Raw genomic sequence first — 17,869 nt, 5'->3', positions numbered from 1 at the left:
AACAATTAAACCAGACTGTTTGCATTGCAAAAAAAAAATGGAAAAGGTTAAAGCTATAAATGTATGTGCATAAATAAATATAGGGATGTGTTCTTGTTTTAATAATGCAAAATGTTCCTGAAAGCGTCATGTTTACATAGTTTTCTTTTTGCTTTTTACAGGAAAAACTCACCAGCAGCTTGATCATCCACTAGTACATGTTGCGGCCCCTGAGGGCCAGGACCCATTTCCCAGATGTGAAGCTATAAAGACATAGGAGGACACTGTTTTATTGCATTGCATTATGACAATTTGTTTCCAGCATGATGATTTTGATGTGAAAATGGTTGTTAACTACTTTTCAACATGGCAAATAACTTTTCCATATAATTTGCCAAAAATGGTGCTTCAATTCTGATTTGTGTTAAAAAAAACTAATATTTTGTAAAGACATGCTTCATGTTGGGTATTACATAATGGTGACAGCAATACTTTAAAAAATACAATTGTAGGCACCATTGCAAATTGAAGTTGGTGACTAATAATACTCATGCTGCTGTGGAACTACAACCAGTATGAGGACAAAACACAGATTTTCCAGCTTTGCTTCACAAAAACCCACCTTGCTGCAGTGGCAAACGCAGGATTTTCAGAAGGGGGTTTCCAGAGGGGCGGAGCAAAGCACGGAGATGGACACTTAGGTGACCCAGTATATGCCGGGTCAGTTAAAGTATTATAGATAGACCAAATGTATATAAATAATAATAATAATAATAATAAAAAAAAAAAATATATATATATATATATATATATACACATATACATACATATATATACATACAGGGGCATTAACAGCAGTGTAGGCCCCTGGGCATAGCAATGTATTGGGGCCCCTATACAGTGGTATGGGTGGGGGAAGCTTTGATGTCCCACGGGTGGTAGGGGGTATTATATCAACCACTCAGCATGTAGGGCCTAGATAATTACTAATTACCCCTTTACTGCACAGATGGTGGGAGATGGGGTGGGAGAAGGGGGCATTGGGCTAAATGAAGGGGCCCTGATACATAACTTCCAGGGTGGTAGAGGATGTTTAATATGCAGAGGAGGGTGTATAGTGGAGTGGGCTTATTAATCATAATTTTCTGGTGGGAGGACAGCTTGCTTGACTGCAGATATCTCCAGTTCCCGTAAATAGATTTCTTAGATTTTAATGGAATTAACAACTAGAGAATTCCACCTACCAAATGGTACTGGGGACTATGGAATCAGAGTTCAGGAGGCAGAGCAATCCGCCAAAGAGTATATAAAACTACATACCAGGTGTGTGGAGCTGGAGCAGTAACCAGCTGCTGGAAAGCTGATATCACTGGTTCTGGGAAGAGGAGAGATAAGCTACTAGTGTCTATCAAAGGGGGAGAGTCTCAGCTTTTGGAATATACCCTCAGAAAAACTAAGTCAGACAGAACCTGAAATATCTGACTGGGAAAAGCAATTAACAGGCTTGGATGGGGACCACTGCTTTGAAGTCAGATATCTCTGGTTCCCAAGGGCCGATTTTTAAAATTCTTGTACCCATGGAAAGAGGGGACCCTCAGCTTTCAGTCTAGGGCCCTTAGACTCCTACGGGGGTTTCTGGGTACTCAGAAACCCCCCCTGCGTGCGCTACTGTGCTGGGATGTGTAGTGTCACAGTAGCATTATATTGCACATACAATATCAACTGTACATAGCATTGTACAAAATATAGTAGTAATGGTTATTTGTTATCATAAATATGTTTATACCAGATTGTGGGGATGATGCAGGCTGATCGGCAATGTGTAAGCTGGGAAGGATCTCAGGCGGAAGGGCTCTCTTTAGCTTCTCCTCATAGGCAGTGTAATGTATGGGCACACTGGTACCTCCCCTTGTCCATCTGGCCTCCTTTCTCTCAGCAGCTATCTTACTTTTGAGGAGTCTCGTAATGTTGTTAAAATGTTTTTTCACGTTAACAATTTTCCTCTTATAGTTACTAACTGCATTAACTGCGGCTGTAATGTCTACCCACAGCCACGAGGCACAGCAGGACAAATGACGGTACTTGTTTCCTAGCACGGCGCCATCTCATGGCATCGTGTACCTTATAAAGGGCGGGATGTTGTAACATCCGCGCCCATTATCGCCGGACATCGCATTTTTAATAACGGCATATGCTATAACATATGCCGTTATTCATGCAAGGGACAGCTCTTGCGGTAAGAGCTGTCCCTTGCGATGCGGTGCCGGCGCTGGACTTCCGGGTCTGTGACCCGGGAGTCCATCTGCGCATGCGCAGACCCCGGCGCCGGCCGCAGGGCACGCTGGGAGGGATCCGTGACGGATCCCTCAAACAGCGCTGCGGTAAGAAGCCCATAGGCTTCTGCAGGGATTCGCCAGCTTTAGCTGGCGATTCCCTCCGCAGCGCTGACACTGCGGAGGCGCCATATAGCATATAGAAATGCGGTAGAAACCCCGAAAACGGGGTTTTTACCGCATTTCTGCTATATAGCATCCCGCCCTTAGTGGTGTGCGATGCGATGCTTGTACAATTAAATATCACAAACCATCGCATGCCAGCAAATGGGATGCGATGCGATTTTTAATTGTACAAGCACCCATGCCATGAGATGTTATGGGTGCTTGCAATGAGATGTAACCCCCAGTATCCACGCCATCCCGAAGCGAGGGGCGGCAGTACGCATCCTCCGACCATTTGATACCCCCACTATCCACGTCGGTGTGGAGTTGATTCTAGATAGTGTGGCGAGCGCAGCAAGCCACCGAGCCCGAAGCATGGCGAGTGCAGTGAGCCCCGCGAGGGGACGCGGAATATGAGCCCGAAGCGTTGCGAGCACAGCGAGCCCCGCGATGGCGTGGATACTGGGGGGTTATATCTCATTATAAGCACCCATCACATCTCATGGCATGGGTGCTTGTACAATTAAAAATCGAATTGCATCACATCGCATGCCGCAATATTCCAGGGGGATGCGATGTGATGAAATTTTTAGGAGCCCATACGATGGAAATTGTGGGTGCCGTTCTAGGAAACAAGTACCCAAATGACAAATGCACACAAACACACACACACACACACACACACACACACACACAAAACCATTGGAAAATACAGAGGAAACTTGAAGGAAAAACCTAGTGATGTTAATGAAACACTGGAACCTCTTCATTGAAGGGTTCAGCATTAACCATTGGAACCAATTAACTGAATGCTCCAATGACATCAAATGATTCCCATCCCAAGGAGTCACTAATCCTGAAAGTTGAGAGGTCACTATCAGACATAATAAAAATATATTTTAGAGAAAGAATATTGTATCAAATCACAATTGGGTACTTGTGTATTTTGGCGGCGCCCATCGCATCGCATACCATAACGCATGCGATGGTATGCGATACGACGCGATTTCGTTCGATATTGTGCGATGGCATACAATTTTCAAATTGTATGCCATTGTACATGGCATACAATGCCATACGATGCGATGCGATGCGATTAAACATTGTATAAGCACCCTAATGGGTGCTTATACAATGTTAAGCACCCTAATGGGTGCTTACAATGTTAAATGCACCCCCACGCCACCCCCCCACTATAAACGTGAACCCGAAGCGTGGCGAGCGCAGCGAGCCCGCGAGGGGCGGCGGTACGCGTCCTACGACCTTTTCATACCCCCACTATCCACGTCGGCGTGGAGTTGAGAATAGAATAGTGTGGCGAGCGCAGCGAGCCACCGCACCCGAAGCGTGGCGAGCGCACGCGGATACCTGTGAAGTCCGCGAAGGGACCTGTGAAGGTATCCGCATCCCCTTGCCACGCTTCGGGCTCGGTGGCTCGCTGCGCTCGCCACACTATTCTATTCTCAACTCCACGCCGACATGGATAGTGGGGGTATGAAAAGGTCGTAGGACGCGTACCGCCGCCCCTCGCGGGCTCGCTGCGCTCGCCACGCTTCGGGTTCACGTTTATAGTGGGGGGATGGCGTGGGGGTGCATTTAACATTGTAAGTACCCATTAGGGTGCTCAAAAGCACCCTTTAGGGTGCTTATACGATTTTTAATCGTATAGGGGGTCAAAATCGCGTTGCATCGCATGCCATCCGGTACATGGCATGCGATGCGATGCGACGCGTTCATCGTACGATGTACATCGGGGGCGCCGCTATAATACACAAGTACCCACAATTGTTAATCAAATAATTAATAAAAGGTCACTAGTGTATTAGTGTCTCTGTTAGCACAAAATGCTATAAGCAAAACAGGCTGCAGTCAGCATCCCATCAGTCAGGATGCTATGTTGAATAGACCGTCTCCAGCATCCCAACTGGCATCAGAACTTTATAAAGGGTCAGGATGGCAATGCCAGAATACCAACAGCCGGTATCCTGATTGGTAAGTATTTGGGGTGGGCTGAATGTGTGGCTGGGGAATGGGGGGTATGTATAGGCACTTAGAAGTGAGTTAGACCATACCTCCCAACTGTCCCGATTACCGCGGGAAAGTCCCGATATTCGGGGACGTTCCCGCGTCCCGCCCGGGGCCGCCATTGTCCCGGGGGGGGACAGTTGGGAGCCCCCCCAGCTTGCCGAGAATAGACACTGTGCGCATGCGCACAGCGTCTATTCAGCGACGACGAGCGGCGAAAACGGGGGCGTGGCCGGATTTCGCGTCACCCCGTGAGGCCACGCCCATTTTAGCAAGGCCACGACCCCTTTTCGTGACGCGCGCGGCTTAGCCGCGCGAACGTCCCGACCTCCCAACTTCAAAAGTTGGGAGGTATGTTAGACACCAGTGAGGAGGGTTAGGATGAGGGAAGGAGGGGTTATGGTTAGGCTGCTGCAAGGGAGGGTTAGGTGGGTAAGGGAGATGGGGGAGAGTGTTCACTTCCTAACAGCGCCCATGTCGGAATTCTCCATATTGGGATGCAGGTTTCGGTCTTGACCACCAGCACTCCCACAGCCAGGATACCATTATGTGTAATAGAAATGACATTGTGCAGGTAGTGTGGTGTCTGCACAACAAAGAGCAATGTATATGAAAAATGAATCATTTTTTTTACAATGACCTTGTTGTTTCTTTAAATTCCACACAATATCATCTGACATATGTGTAAGCATGTGTTCCATAAACATTATTCAATATAATTACTAATGTTGTGCATGTACTTTGAAGTGTGCATTGTGATTTTTTGAGATGTTTTCCATAACATACATTTTTTCTGAAATAAAGAACAATACATAATGTTTTTATAATTGTACTTATATAAATAGGTTTGTTAAGGACCCCTTTTCAACATATGTATACATATGTATCCAAATAGTATATCAGTAGCAAACACAGGATTTCTAGAGTGGGGGGAGGGGGGGGGGGGTTATTTCCAAATGCAGTCCACAAGTTTTCCACTGGAACATTGGAGCAAGAGCAGGAGTCCGGGGGTAGCGCTAGTAGAACCTAGTAATGACCCTTGACATTAATGTACACAGTAGTCTTTTTTTTTTATAAATGTTTTTATTTTATTTACCAACATTCCAACTGCTACCATTTATACATTCATCACAGTGGGGCTTATTCTTGTATCCGCTTGCCATTTGTTTCTTATATAACCATACGTGCATTAAATGCGGCAAGGATTTTTGTATGCAGATGAGAATTTTGCAATCAAAAATCGTAGATACAGTATTGTTTAAATATAATTCAAAATTTTGAATGTAAAAAATGTAATATTACAAATAGAGAGAGAGAGAGAGAGAGAGAGAGAGAGAGAGAGTAGCAGTCTGTATGGGTTATAAACCTTGTCTAGTACTGAAAACAGTAGTCTTTTTATACATTGGAGACTGTATGGAATACAGTACTAACCATATATACCATAGTTTTGGATGTATAACATTTTTTAATAATATAAAAAAGTTGTCAGGAAAAGGTTAAACATACCATAATGAATAAATACACAAACGTAATAGAACCAGTATTGCACTTTCAAAGTTCCCATTCTCCCACCTCATGGTAAGGCTCCTGTCTCTTCTTCCTGGCAGCTGCTCTCTGGTCCAGTGCATTGTCTGAGGACACAGCAAACGTGGCAGAAGAAGTTACTACCACTGGGCATGTGCAGCAATTCCACTCTGTCCCTTACACTGCATAATGTGGTGACAACTCCAGCAATTGCATTATATACCATTGCTTTTGTCATAATTTGAACCACTTACCAAGAGGATGGGGTTTCTGGGCGACCAGAACCCCCCCCCCCCCCTGCATTTGCCTATGAATGTGTAAGGAACACATATCCTGTTTGCTTAAAATACCATGGGCGGGATGTTGTAACATCCGCTGCCCATTATCGCCCCCTTCACCGGCCACCGCATTTTTAATAACAACATATGCTGTAACATATGCGGTTATTAACGCAAGGGACAGCTCTTGCGATTAGAGCTGTCCCTTGCGATGCGGTGCCGGCACTGGACTTCCGGGTCTGTGACTCGGGAGTCCATCTGCGCATGAGCAGAGCGACGGCGCCGGCCGCAGGGCATGCTGGGAGGGATCCATGACGGATCCCTCAAACAGCGCTGTGGTAAGAAGCCCATAGGCTTCTGCAGGGAATCGCCAGCTTTTGCTGGCGATTCCCTCCGCAGCGCTGCCACTGCGGAGGGGCCAGAGAGCATACAGAAATGCGGTAAAAACCCGATAACGGGGTTTTTACCGCATTTCCGCTTTAGAGAATCTCTCCCTATATAACCCACAAATATAACACATTTCAATAAAGAGTAAAAACAAGACGTGTTTGAGTTCCTTTTGAGTGCTTTACTCAATTTTCATTTGCAAAACATAATTTTATAACTATAAGCCACACTTTGTTGTTAGGTGGTTAGATGGATTGTCTATCTTTATGTTCCTGAATCTGGCTTGGCCTCTGCTGATGGTAGTATTTGATTGAGACGGCCTTTAGGGTGAGGTAATTGGTGTACTGAGGGGTGTTTTACCCCGGGAACTGCTGGTTCCTGCCTCCATTTGGCATCATAGCAGCTTTTGGGCCAAACTAGTGATGCTGGCATGAAGAGCTCCTCATGGCACAGTTTTCAGATTCCTTCAGCCTTATCATGTTTGTTATGTGGATACATTATGTTAGACTACAACAGATGGAGATAAGTTTGGTGAATCTTTTGGTTAAGGCACACAAAACTGTCCTTGTCCGAAGTATGGTGAGAGCAGCGAGCCATGCGAGGGGACGCGGTGCTACATTTTACTGTTTATGTTGACTTTTTTACTGTTGATCTTACCCATGTTGACCTAATCACCCTGTCGACCTAACCCATTTCGACCCTCAGTCATGTCGACCGTAAGTCATGTCGACCGCTCTGCATATCGACCTAGTGGTGTTGACCTAATGATTGTTGACCCAATGATCCATACCCATACCAAATAAGACTCAACAACACATGAAATTTAGAGAAAAATGGGATTGCATATGTAACATAGACCACACCTAAACCCACAGTACACATGTACACCATTAAAGCACAACCTTACAAAACTATACACATATTCAAAATAACATTTGAACGGGTGAAAAAAAGACCAACTCTATTCACTGTAGAAAGAAGATGGGGGCATGGCCAGCAGCTCTCACGGCGTTGGCCATGCCCCCCAACAGAAGTGAAAAAGGGGGGTGTGGCCTCATGGGTGCACTGTTGGTGTAGGCCATGCCCCCTGACAGGGAGACCACGCCCCGTAATGAACATCATAATGGTGCCAGACACCTTGATATGGGTGACTATGCAATGACACTGATGGCAAGGCACACAATGCTTTGAGAGATACTTTTTACAATCTTAATTTTATGTATTTTTATGTATATGTGAACAATCTTTTGAATATTACATCTTGCATATCTCAATTGCAACACTTGTTCCACTGTATATTAGCGCTGTTACACTTCTGTTTTCTTTATCCCATGTTTTGTGGGAAGTAACATCCCCTATTACCAGTATCCACAGCTTGGTAACACATCTCATTTGGGACGCCCTCCACAATAACTTGTTATCAACCACCCACATGGAGAGGAGGGCTGATAACACTTCAATGGGGGTAGGCAGAAATATGTGAGTCAGTGTCAAGTGGGAAAATAAACCTGACAGCTGAGCTGTGGCGTGCATCTGCACCAATTTCTATGGGCTGTGCAGACCATAGAGGAACCTTATGGCTGACAGAGGGACCATGCATATGCACAACCACACCCCTGACCCCTTCTTCCCTGAGGTTTTAACAGACTGAATTGGCTGCAGCCCTAGAAGCACAACAGAGCTCGCAGAAAGGCTTCCCATTGGAAGCTGTATCTGCCTATCACAATACAGCATGTGATTAGCAGACAGTGCTTCCAATAAGAAGTCAGTACTATAGCTAGGTTTGTGCCGAGGAGCGTGATCACGGCAGGACGTGAGTGAGGTCACGTGAGCGGGAGTCCCGGCGCGCCAGTTTGTCTCTCCACGAGATCCGTTCTCCCCCGGCATAGCTTAGTGCCTGCTGATCCAGAGCATGAGTGTGTGAACCCGGCGTCCTTTGCTCCCCAGCGAGTGGCTGCAAGAGACGTAGGACGCGAGGCGTCCCAGCTATACACCTGACCAGTAGACGCGAGTCCCGTCCTTACCAAGCAGCATCAGGCGGCAGTGTCATCCTCCCGCGACGCTGTGGACGTCCCGGTCTCCGTTGGGTCCAGTGAAACTCGTAGCGGTGCGGAGGAAAGGAGATTCTTTCCAGCATGAGGTGGAGGCTCTAGAACGAGTGCGCTGTTGCTGATATAAAGTCCTGGAGCACCTAAAGTCTGCCTGGAACGACGGGGACGACGCAGTTGATCTGGGCTGGATGTGGTAACTACTGTACATAACCCATTGGCTCTCCATATTTGCTTCAGGCCGGAGGTAACTGGGTATCTATATATTTCTACCTCGTGGTCTTTTGGCAGGGGCCTGTGAGACTTTAATTGAGTGCTTGGAGGGGCTGTGCTGCGTGAAAGGCAGTGCAAGCTCCCTTATTCAGAGTCTATTACCTGCTGTGGACGGATTTAAGTCCCTAGAGGATACCTGACTTGATTACCTTTAAATAACTGAGACACAGAGTGGAACTGGGCTATAAGCAGTTACTGCAGTACTTGATTTATTGACTCTCGAAAATTTGCCTCAGGGTGGAGGTTTCACGGCACCTGTATATTTATACCTTGTGGCGATTGGGCAGGGGACTGTGAGATTTCAACTTTTTGCTTGGAGGGTTTATACTGCGTGAGAGGCAGTGCAAGCGCCCGTACACAGTGAATACCAACCCCCTATAAAAAAAAAAATAAATAAAAAAAAAACTGAGACGCAGACAGTTAAGCCAAAACTGAAGTATCAGCTTTATTTGCTAGTAAACGTTTGAGTCCAGTAAAACTCCTTTTTCTGAGCTAGTGACACAGGAGAGATAGTTTCTTATTTGTAAATCCATCTCTATATATAGCCCAAGCTCAGAGGGGAAAATGGGGAAAGCCAGTCAGAATACAGCAGCTGCCCGGCTGGAAAAATACGCTCGGACCACAAATAATTCGCAACCTGCTACGCCACAAACAACTCCCTCTAAACTGCCCAGCCAGGTGCAGGTCCCTGAAGTAACCTTGCAACAAGTTCTGGACGCTGTTAATACCTGTGAAGTTCGGCTCTCTGAGCAGATTAATAAAGTCCAGGCAGACATCATGTTAATTAGAGACGATGCGCAGAAAACCAGGGACAGGGTGACGGAACTGGAAAAGCGAGTCTCAGATTCAGATGATATTGTGGCCCCTCTACAGACTCAGGTTAAGGCTATGATGGGCCAAATGACGGACCTACGTGCTAAAGTCACAGACCTGGAGGGCCGTTCGCGGCGTAATAACATTCGCATTGTGGGGTTGGAGGAAAGAGTAGAGGGCCGAGAGCCTGAAAAATTTTTAGAGAGCTGGCTCAAGAAAGAACTTGGCCAGGAGAATTTTACTGCTCAATTCACAGTTGAAAGGGCTCATCGTATTCCTGCCCGACCCCCTGTCCCAGGGGGACCACCCCGTACCTTTATAGCGAAAATCCTGCATTACAGGGATCGGGATCAAATTCTAAGGCTGACTCGCGCTAAACCGGACTTTAGCTATAATGGAACCAGGGTATCCATTTTTCCCGATCTCCCCCAGGAAGTCCAAAAAGACCGGGCCAAATTCCGGAATGTGAAGTCTAGGATGAGAGACTTGGAATTAAAATACTCCATGTTGTACCCTTCTAAACTTCGAGTTCTGGCAGATGGAGAAGTTAAATTCTTTTCATTCCCTTCGGAGGCCGCGCAGTGGCTGGACAAATTCTATCCGGGCCCTAGACAACTGGCACTGGACGCTCAAGAATAAATGTTGTAGTGGGTTTACCTACGGCAAAAAAGGCCTATGGAGGAGGAGGAAGTTTAATAGAATCAGAAACTATCCTGATTACTGAATGTATATGTCCGTATAGAAAGGGCAGGGGTTCTGATGTGTTCTTGTTAAAAATGGAGAGTTATATATAGTTATGTTTACAGTCTGTATTTAAGGAGCCGGGCCTCCCGTACTATGTGTGGTCATTAGGTAAAGGCTCCTCAGGGGTGATTGGTGGGGAAGGTTTGGGTATAGGTATGCCTTTGGGGACAGGTTATACAGGGTGGGGGGAGGTTGGGTGGGGGGGATATGTGTTATATGTTATGTGGTTTTTCTTTTTATGTATTGGTGGAGTTGTTGTTTTTTTCGGCTGTGATTTTTGCTTCCCTTCTATGGTGCTCCAAAGCACCCTGTCCTTCCAGTTGTTAATTGAAGCATATGGTTAAAATTGTGACATGGAATGTCCGCGGCCTTAATGATAAGGTAAAGAGGGCTTTGGTTCTCAAGTATTGTAAAACTCTGGAGGCTGATGTGATTTGTCTACAGGAGACGCATTTGTCTAGCGACAGGTGTGACTCCCTGAAGCGCCCTTGGATAGCTCATATGTTCCACGCACCATTCACATCAGCCTCCCGAGGAGTATCAATCTTGATAAAGAGATCTGTAGTATATGAACATATTTTCGCTCAGATTGACCCAAGGGGTCGTTATGTTTTCATTGATGGTATTTTTGACACCGTTAGACTATCGTTATTGTCAATTTATATCCCTCCCCCGTTTGCCTTTGATATTCTTAGAACTGCATTAGAGTTTATAGCGGTTAGATCCGATAATCCCTTTATATGTGCGGGGGATTTTAACATGGTAATGAATTATGGTCTTGATGTGTGGTGCCCCAGAAAGGGTACTCCTTCTGGTGAAAGTTCTCTCGCCGGATTCACGGTGGAGTTGGGATGGTATGAGGTTTGGCGAGAGAGGTTTCCTAACCAGCGACAATACTCTTGTTACTCCCCTTCTTATAATAATTTTTCTCGAATAGACATGATTTATACATCAAGGGACTTAGCTAATAAAATTCGGTATATCGAATACAACTCAAGGGGCATTTCGGACCATTCCCCGCTGGTTATGGTCCTTGATACTGATAAAAACCGAGGTTTCAGTTACTGGAAGCTTCAACCAATATGGTTGACCCAATTTGAAAATATCAATGATTTAAAAACCGACCTAGAGGGCTTTTTTGGAGTCAATATAGACTCGGCTAGGGCGGGTAATGTATGGGATTCATCTAAAGCGTATTTACGTGGCATTCTGATTAAAAAAATAGCATTCGCTAGAAAACAGCTTCAGATCAAAGCCATAACTTTAGAGAGAACAATGTCAGCCTTAGAACAAACTTATACCCTAAATCAAGCAGATTCTGTTAAAACTGAATGGTTATTGGCACAACGGGCCTGGGTCACACATTTACAGGAATTGGCTAAGCTACGGCTATTAAAGGACTCACACAAAAGGTACCTAATGACGGACAGGGCTGGCAAATTGATGGCCTATATGGCAAAAACTGATGATCCCTCCAGGATAATTTCGAAAATCTGTTCTCCTGTAGGAGAAACGCTTAATGAAACCTCTAAAATCACGGAGGTGTTTGTCAACTATTATAAGGAGATATATCTCTCTAAATTAACTTCCAATTATAATAATAGCCTAGATTATCTGAAGGCCATCGATTTGCCTACCCTGTCGGATCAAGATAGGTAGTCTTTGGAAACACCGTTCACTTTGGGTGAGGTGGAGGGGGCAATAAGAAGTATGGCTTTTGGTAAGGCCCCGGGAATTGATGGCTTACCGGTAGAAATATATAAGCTTTTCTGTGATACTTTGTCCGGTAGGCTTCTATATTTCTTCCAAGAAATGGAAAAAGAAGGCCAATTAGCCCGATCAATGACCGAGGCGGTCATTACAGTGATTCTTAAGAAAGGCAAGGACCCTTTAAGGCCAGAGTCATATAGACCTATATCGCTCCTTACAGTGGATGCTAAGGTATATGCTACTATACTCGCCAACAGAATAGGAGAGGTTTTGGATAAGATAGTTCACGTTGACCAAACGGGATTTAGAAAGGGGAAATCTACGTCTATAAATGTTAGACGAGTTTTCTCTTATCTACAAGCAAGAAAAATGACAGGATCAGAGACTGCCTTGGCCTCTTTTGATACAAACAAGGCCTTTGATTCCCTAGAATGGCCATATTTAAGGTCCACCCTGGAGGTGTTTGGCTTCGGGTCATGTTTTATCAAAAGGATCTTAATGATTTATTATAATCCCTGTGCACGAATTACCATTAATGGATTCGTATCAGACCCATTCTTTATATACCGCGGGACGAGGCAGGGTTGTCCGCTCTCCCCCTCTTTGTTCTCTTTGGCCATAGAACCACTCGCATGTAAGCTGAGAAAAACATTAGGAGGGGGAGACCTGGATGGGGGGGCGGACGGCCTTGTCTCACTCTATGCGGATGATTTGCTTGTAGGGATGGCAAACTACAAGCATTATCTTCCTTTGGTGATGCAAGTCCTTCAGGAATTCGGTCTATATTCAGGATTAACTATAAATAATAGTAAATCCCACTTATTAGTGGATAATATATATAATGATACATGGGTAGACCCAGATATAGCAATCAACATACCAAGGGCAGAACAATTTGAATATCTCGGAGTTGTAATTTCCAAGGATACAAGTGATTACGTTAAATATAATATTGATCCAGTTATCATCTTGATAAGATCTAAATGTAAGAACTGGCTCAAATTACCTCTGACAGTGACCGGTAGGGTAAATCTTATTAAAATGATGATCCTACCAAAACTTCTCTATTTAATGCAACACTCCCCTGTATACATCCCCGAAGCAATATTTAAGAAAATAAACGGAATAATAACTTCATTTATATGGAGAAATAAAAGACCGAGAGTTAAATTATCTACACTTATGAGACCACGTGATCTTGGTGGGCTTTCCCTCCCCAATTTTAAATTGTACTATCTCTCAACACAATTGGTTCATCTTCGAGAGTGGGTTGTAGATCCCTGTAAAAAAGTAGAATTATCAAATTTAATAAATAAGACCATCCCGGGTCATTCCCCTCTACAAGCGTTGCTGACGAATAAATGTCGTAAGAAATACCCTCTGATCCTTATCCAAGCAATAAAAATTTGGATTTGGATTTCTAGGATAATAGGCTATAAGGATACTGACCCTGAGACGAGTCTCTCTTCCCTGGAGTCTTTTGGGAACATCAGAAGGCATCAGGGAATGGCGGCTTGGTCTCGGTTTGGTATAAGAAATGTGGGCCATGTGACTATGCCAAGTGGGGTAAAAACTTTTGCCCAACTGCAAGTAGATTTTCAGATCCCAAACAATATGTTTTTTCGTTTCTTGCAACTTAGAAGTGCAATGGAAGAACATCTACACACATCCTCTAGTACTATAAAAGATCACCCAGTCAAAATACTACTACGGAACTTGGGACCTTCTAAAGGCGTATCTAAATGTTATAAGTATATTTCATCTATATTGCCGCCATCCGGCCTGCACGATCTTATGACAAAATGGTCCAGGGAAATCCCTGAGCTCACTTTGGAGGATTGGGATCGCGCACTTGCCATACCCAAGCTAGCTACTACGTCCCTTAGGACACAGCAGATCCAATTCAATATCCTGCATCGTACCTACATAACTCCGACAAAAATTAAAAAATTTGCAAGGGAAAAAAGTGACTCCTGCCCTAAATGTAGGGCTACGGGTTGCAACTACTGGCACTTATTATGGCAGTGCACAACGCTACAAAAATTTTGGAAGGAAGTTGCGGAAGTATTGATAAAGGTAGGCATCCCTAGTGGGGAAATATGTCCCAAGGCGCTATTATTGGGGGTATGGTCCCGGCCTGGGGTGATATCTGATTTAAGGCAGCTGGGCATTAATCTCGGGGCGATTGCTAAGACATGCATTGCCAGACGTTGGATGGCAGAAAAAGCACCGGACATTAATGACTGGGTTAGTTTGGTTAACCAGACGTTTGAGCATGAGAGAGCTGCGTACCTATCCAGAAATAATATTGGTAGATTTCACGTAATATGGGATAAATGGTATTTCTCCCCATACTCTAAAAGAGGTGTGGACACAGATTAATAGATTAAATGAAGACTTCTTCACTTGGATTTTTGTATTTAGGTTTAATATTTAAAAAAAAAAAAAAAAAAAAAAAAAAAAAACACATATTGTCAACACTACTCTAAATATAGATTATTCTCACGAATGCTTTTTAGCTCATAACTGTTTACACAAGAGATAGTTTAAAGATACACTAGGCGGTAGAGTTTTCCGCAACACAACAAAAATTAAATATAAATCCAATATTAAAAGGATTGGGCATGGAAGAAGATAACCAGTTTGACCCAGCAGTCTGGATACCAAATAGAGAAGGGAAACTAAACTGAGGGACCCGGGTAGGTGGTACAGGGTGGGAGAAGACTGGAAGGATTTAATTAGAAGTTGTAAAAGAGCGATTCAAAGGGTAGGATGTTTAATGGTTCCATGGGTGGGGATGTAGATGGTCCCGGTAGGGAAGGACAGCAATTCATCAAATATTGTATGTATGTCATGTAAGATTTTTTTTTTTTGTCTGTATTTATGTTACTTTTTTTTTTTTTTTTTTTGTCTATGAAATGTATTTTCGATATGTATTTTTCCAAACTGTGATTTAAAATCAAATAAAGAAACAATTAAAAAAAATAGCTAGGTTTGTGCCAGTGGTGCCTTGCCCACTGTTGGCACATTTGCTGGCCCTCCAGCCTTATCATGGCGTCAGAGCCAGTGATAGTGAGTGTTGCCCGCGTAAAGTATGTTTCCTTGCTGAACATAGCCTAGGACACATAGCAGAGGGTTAATCTGATGCTTACTGATGCTTTCAAATGTGTTGTGTCCTAGACTCAGTGCTCTGCTCAGCAGGCGGAGCTATGATTGACTGAAGAATCGGAGCCCCCAGAGGCTGGAAAACAGAGTGCAGCGCAGATGGGACACAGAGTGCAGTGTAGAGGGGATATCACTGCCTAGGAATAGCTGCAGCAACAAGTGGGCACTGGCATGTGACCCAACACAAGAGGGGGAGGCAGTGGCAGATTCAGGGGGGGGGCACCCAGGCACGTGCCCCCCTCTCATGTCATTTTGTAGCTGAGGACCAGGGCTTTCTAACGAGCCCAGCCCCATGTCTCTAGCCCCCCGGGAACCAGAGATATTGCCTGGCAAAGCTGTAACGTTTTTTCCACATAGGATAATATGGGACCCGTCAATTCCGACCCCCACCTGGTTCCGACGGCTGCCAGTTCCCCCTATAGTATTACAGAAGCTTGTGGTTGACCGCATTCAATTCCAAATCGCTGGGCCTTCAATAATATCAGCGCTCCTTTACTCTCTCATCCATCATTTGATACTATCAGTAGATGGTGGACAGCAGAAGTTAGGGTCCACATCATTGACACCAACCCCTCTTTGATGCTAAACCCTCATCTAAGTGCTCTCTCATCAGTCGCATTAAATCTGTCCCCCCTGCAATACAGGCAAGCAACAGGGCGGGCCACTGATGACGCCACTGAAAGCAGAAGCACCCTATTTCACTTGGGCTACAATGCTGGTGCCCCTTTATCCTGCCAATATTACAACCATACCTCACTGGATCGCCTGAACCCATCGCGATCTCAGTAGCTAAGCGGTGACGGGCCCGGTTAGTACCAGTGGGAAGACTAACTGGGAATACCTGGTGTTGTAATTATCAGGCAAACAGGGGATCACCTTCTGGACCCATCTCAAGCTTTCTATATTCTCTCTTTATTCTCTACACCCTCCAAACTTTCAACTCTCTTGCACTCCCCCAAATTTCAGGTTGTGACCCACCAATACTTGAATACGACGGAGGTATTATCTAAGTATATTTGAATCATTATTGCTCATGAAGTGTGTCAAGCATCCTTAAATTTATACCTGTATCAACCATACCACACATCGGTGTAAATTAAATAAATCATATCCACTGATAAGCGTTGACTTTACAGGTACACTGTATATCTATCTGAACATTGCGCTGACTTTGCGAATTGAATCAAGGACCCTTGTTTGGCAATTAGCCTTTGGATTTATATATCGTTATCGTATATTTACAGTGTCTTTTTTTAGTATCAATCTTAATAAAAGTTAAGCTTTATTACACTCATTGTCCATCACATCACTCACTCGTTATCATTATCTTTTCAAGTGTGCCCCAAAAACCTCACGTATGTTCCCTTGTGGTCATCTTCGTGACCCCCCCATTTTTTTCAGTTTAATCACTGAACATCCTTTTGGGAGCACCACCAACCTAACACTGCAAAGAATCTTTCCTAACAAGCAGTAATTATGTTGTTTTTTTCGATTATTTGTTTATAATAAATTTCAATTGATCACGTCAAACCAGTGCCAATCCTTCTCGCTAATTCCTTCAATAATATACCAGGCTGGTCCATATCGGTCAATCGGTTCCTGAGATATTGCGTGTAAACCGATTGTTTTATTTTTGAAATGTAATTTCATGGCTGTTCATGTTCTTTGAGGGCAGATTACTCTGGAACCAAAGTTCCAGTTTCACTGGACCAAAATCATTCAAAGCCCACTCAAAAGTTCTTCAATATGATACTTGTCTCATGTAAATGGGTCAGTTGGTTCCGAAGATATAGCCAGTTAAATGAGATAACTGGTTAAATGGGGGGAGGGGTGGTTTTCTCTCCCCCTCACACAAGAAAATGCAGGGACTAGGCTGGTGTTAAAGGGGCCAACCTGGCAATGCATTTTCTGGTGTGAAAGAGGTATTATTTCAAATAGCCGGGACCTGCAGTGCTCTGAATATAGCCAGACTCTGTCACTGTCAGTGGCTATCACTTCTGCCTGGCGGCGGCTGTCCCCCATTTACCGCAAGTATGTATTCCCCCTTGGCAATGAGCATGTAATACCACATGGCAACGAGCATGGAACCTCTGGCAATGAGCATGGAACCCTTGGCAATGAGCATGTAGAAAAGCAGCACTTATGTAGCATCATTTTTAATAGGCATTATGGTGTTTGGCATAATACATAATGGACATAATGGCGTGTAACTTAACGTGTAATGGACATTATGGTGTGAATGTTTAATGCGTGCCTTTGGTGGACAATGTCCCTGTTTATGAAGCGTATTGTGAATTTTGGCTTAATCTGTGTGGCATTATGTGAATTTAGTCTCAATCCGTCTGACATTATGTGAATTTTGGCTCAATCCATGTGGCATTTTATGAATTTGGCTCAATCCGTGTGGCATTATGTGAATTTTGACTCAATCCGTGTGGCATTATGTGAATTTTGGCTCAATCCATGTGGCATTTTATGAATTTGG

At 44.4% G+C, this 17,869-nt stretch overlaps 1 pseudogene; it reads left to right on the top strand.

The window, feature by feature from the left end:
* Positions 1–16,122: 16,122 nt before the first annotated feature.
* Positions 16,123–16,240, top strand: LOC146005962 (5S ribosomal RNA; annotated as a pseudogene).
* The last annotated feature ends 1,629 nt before the right edge of the window (positions 16,241–17,869 follow it).

Source organism: Crinia signifera, chromosome 5 (assembly GCF_055691185.1).
Source record: "Crinia signifera chromosome 5, ASM5569118v1, whole genome shotgun sequence".
Taxonomy (NCBI): domain Eukaryota; kingdom Metazoa; phylum Chordata; class Amphibia; order Anura; family Myobatrachidae; genus Crinia; species Crinia signifera.
The sequence above is the reverse complement of the archived record's forward strand: the minus strand, read 5'-3'. Positions and strand labels throughout refer to the sequence as shown.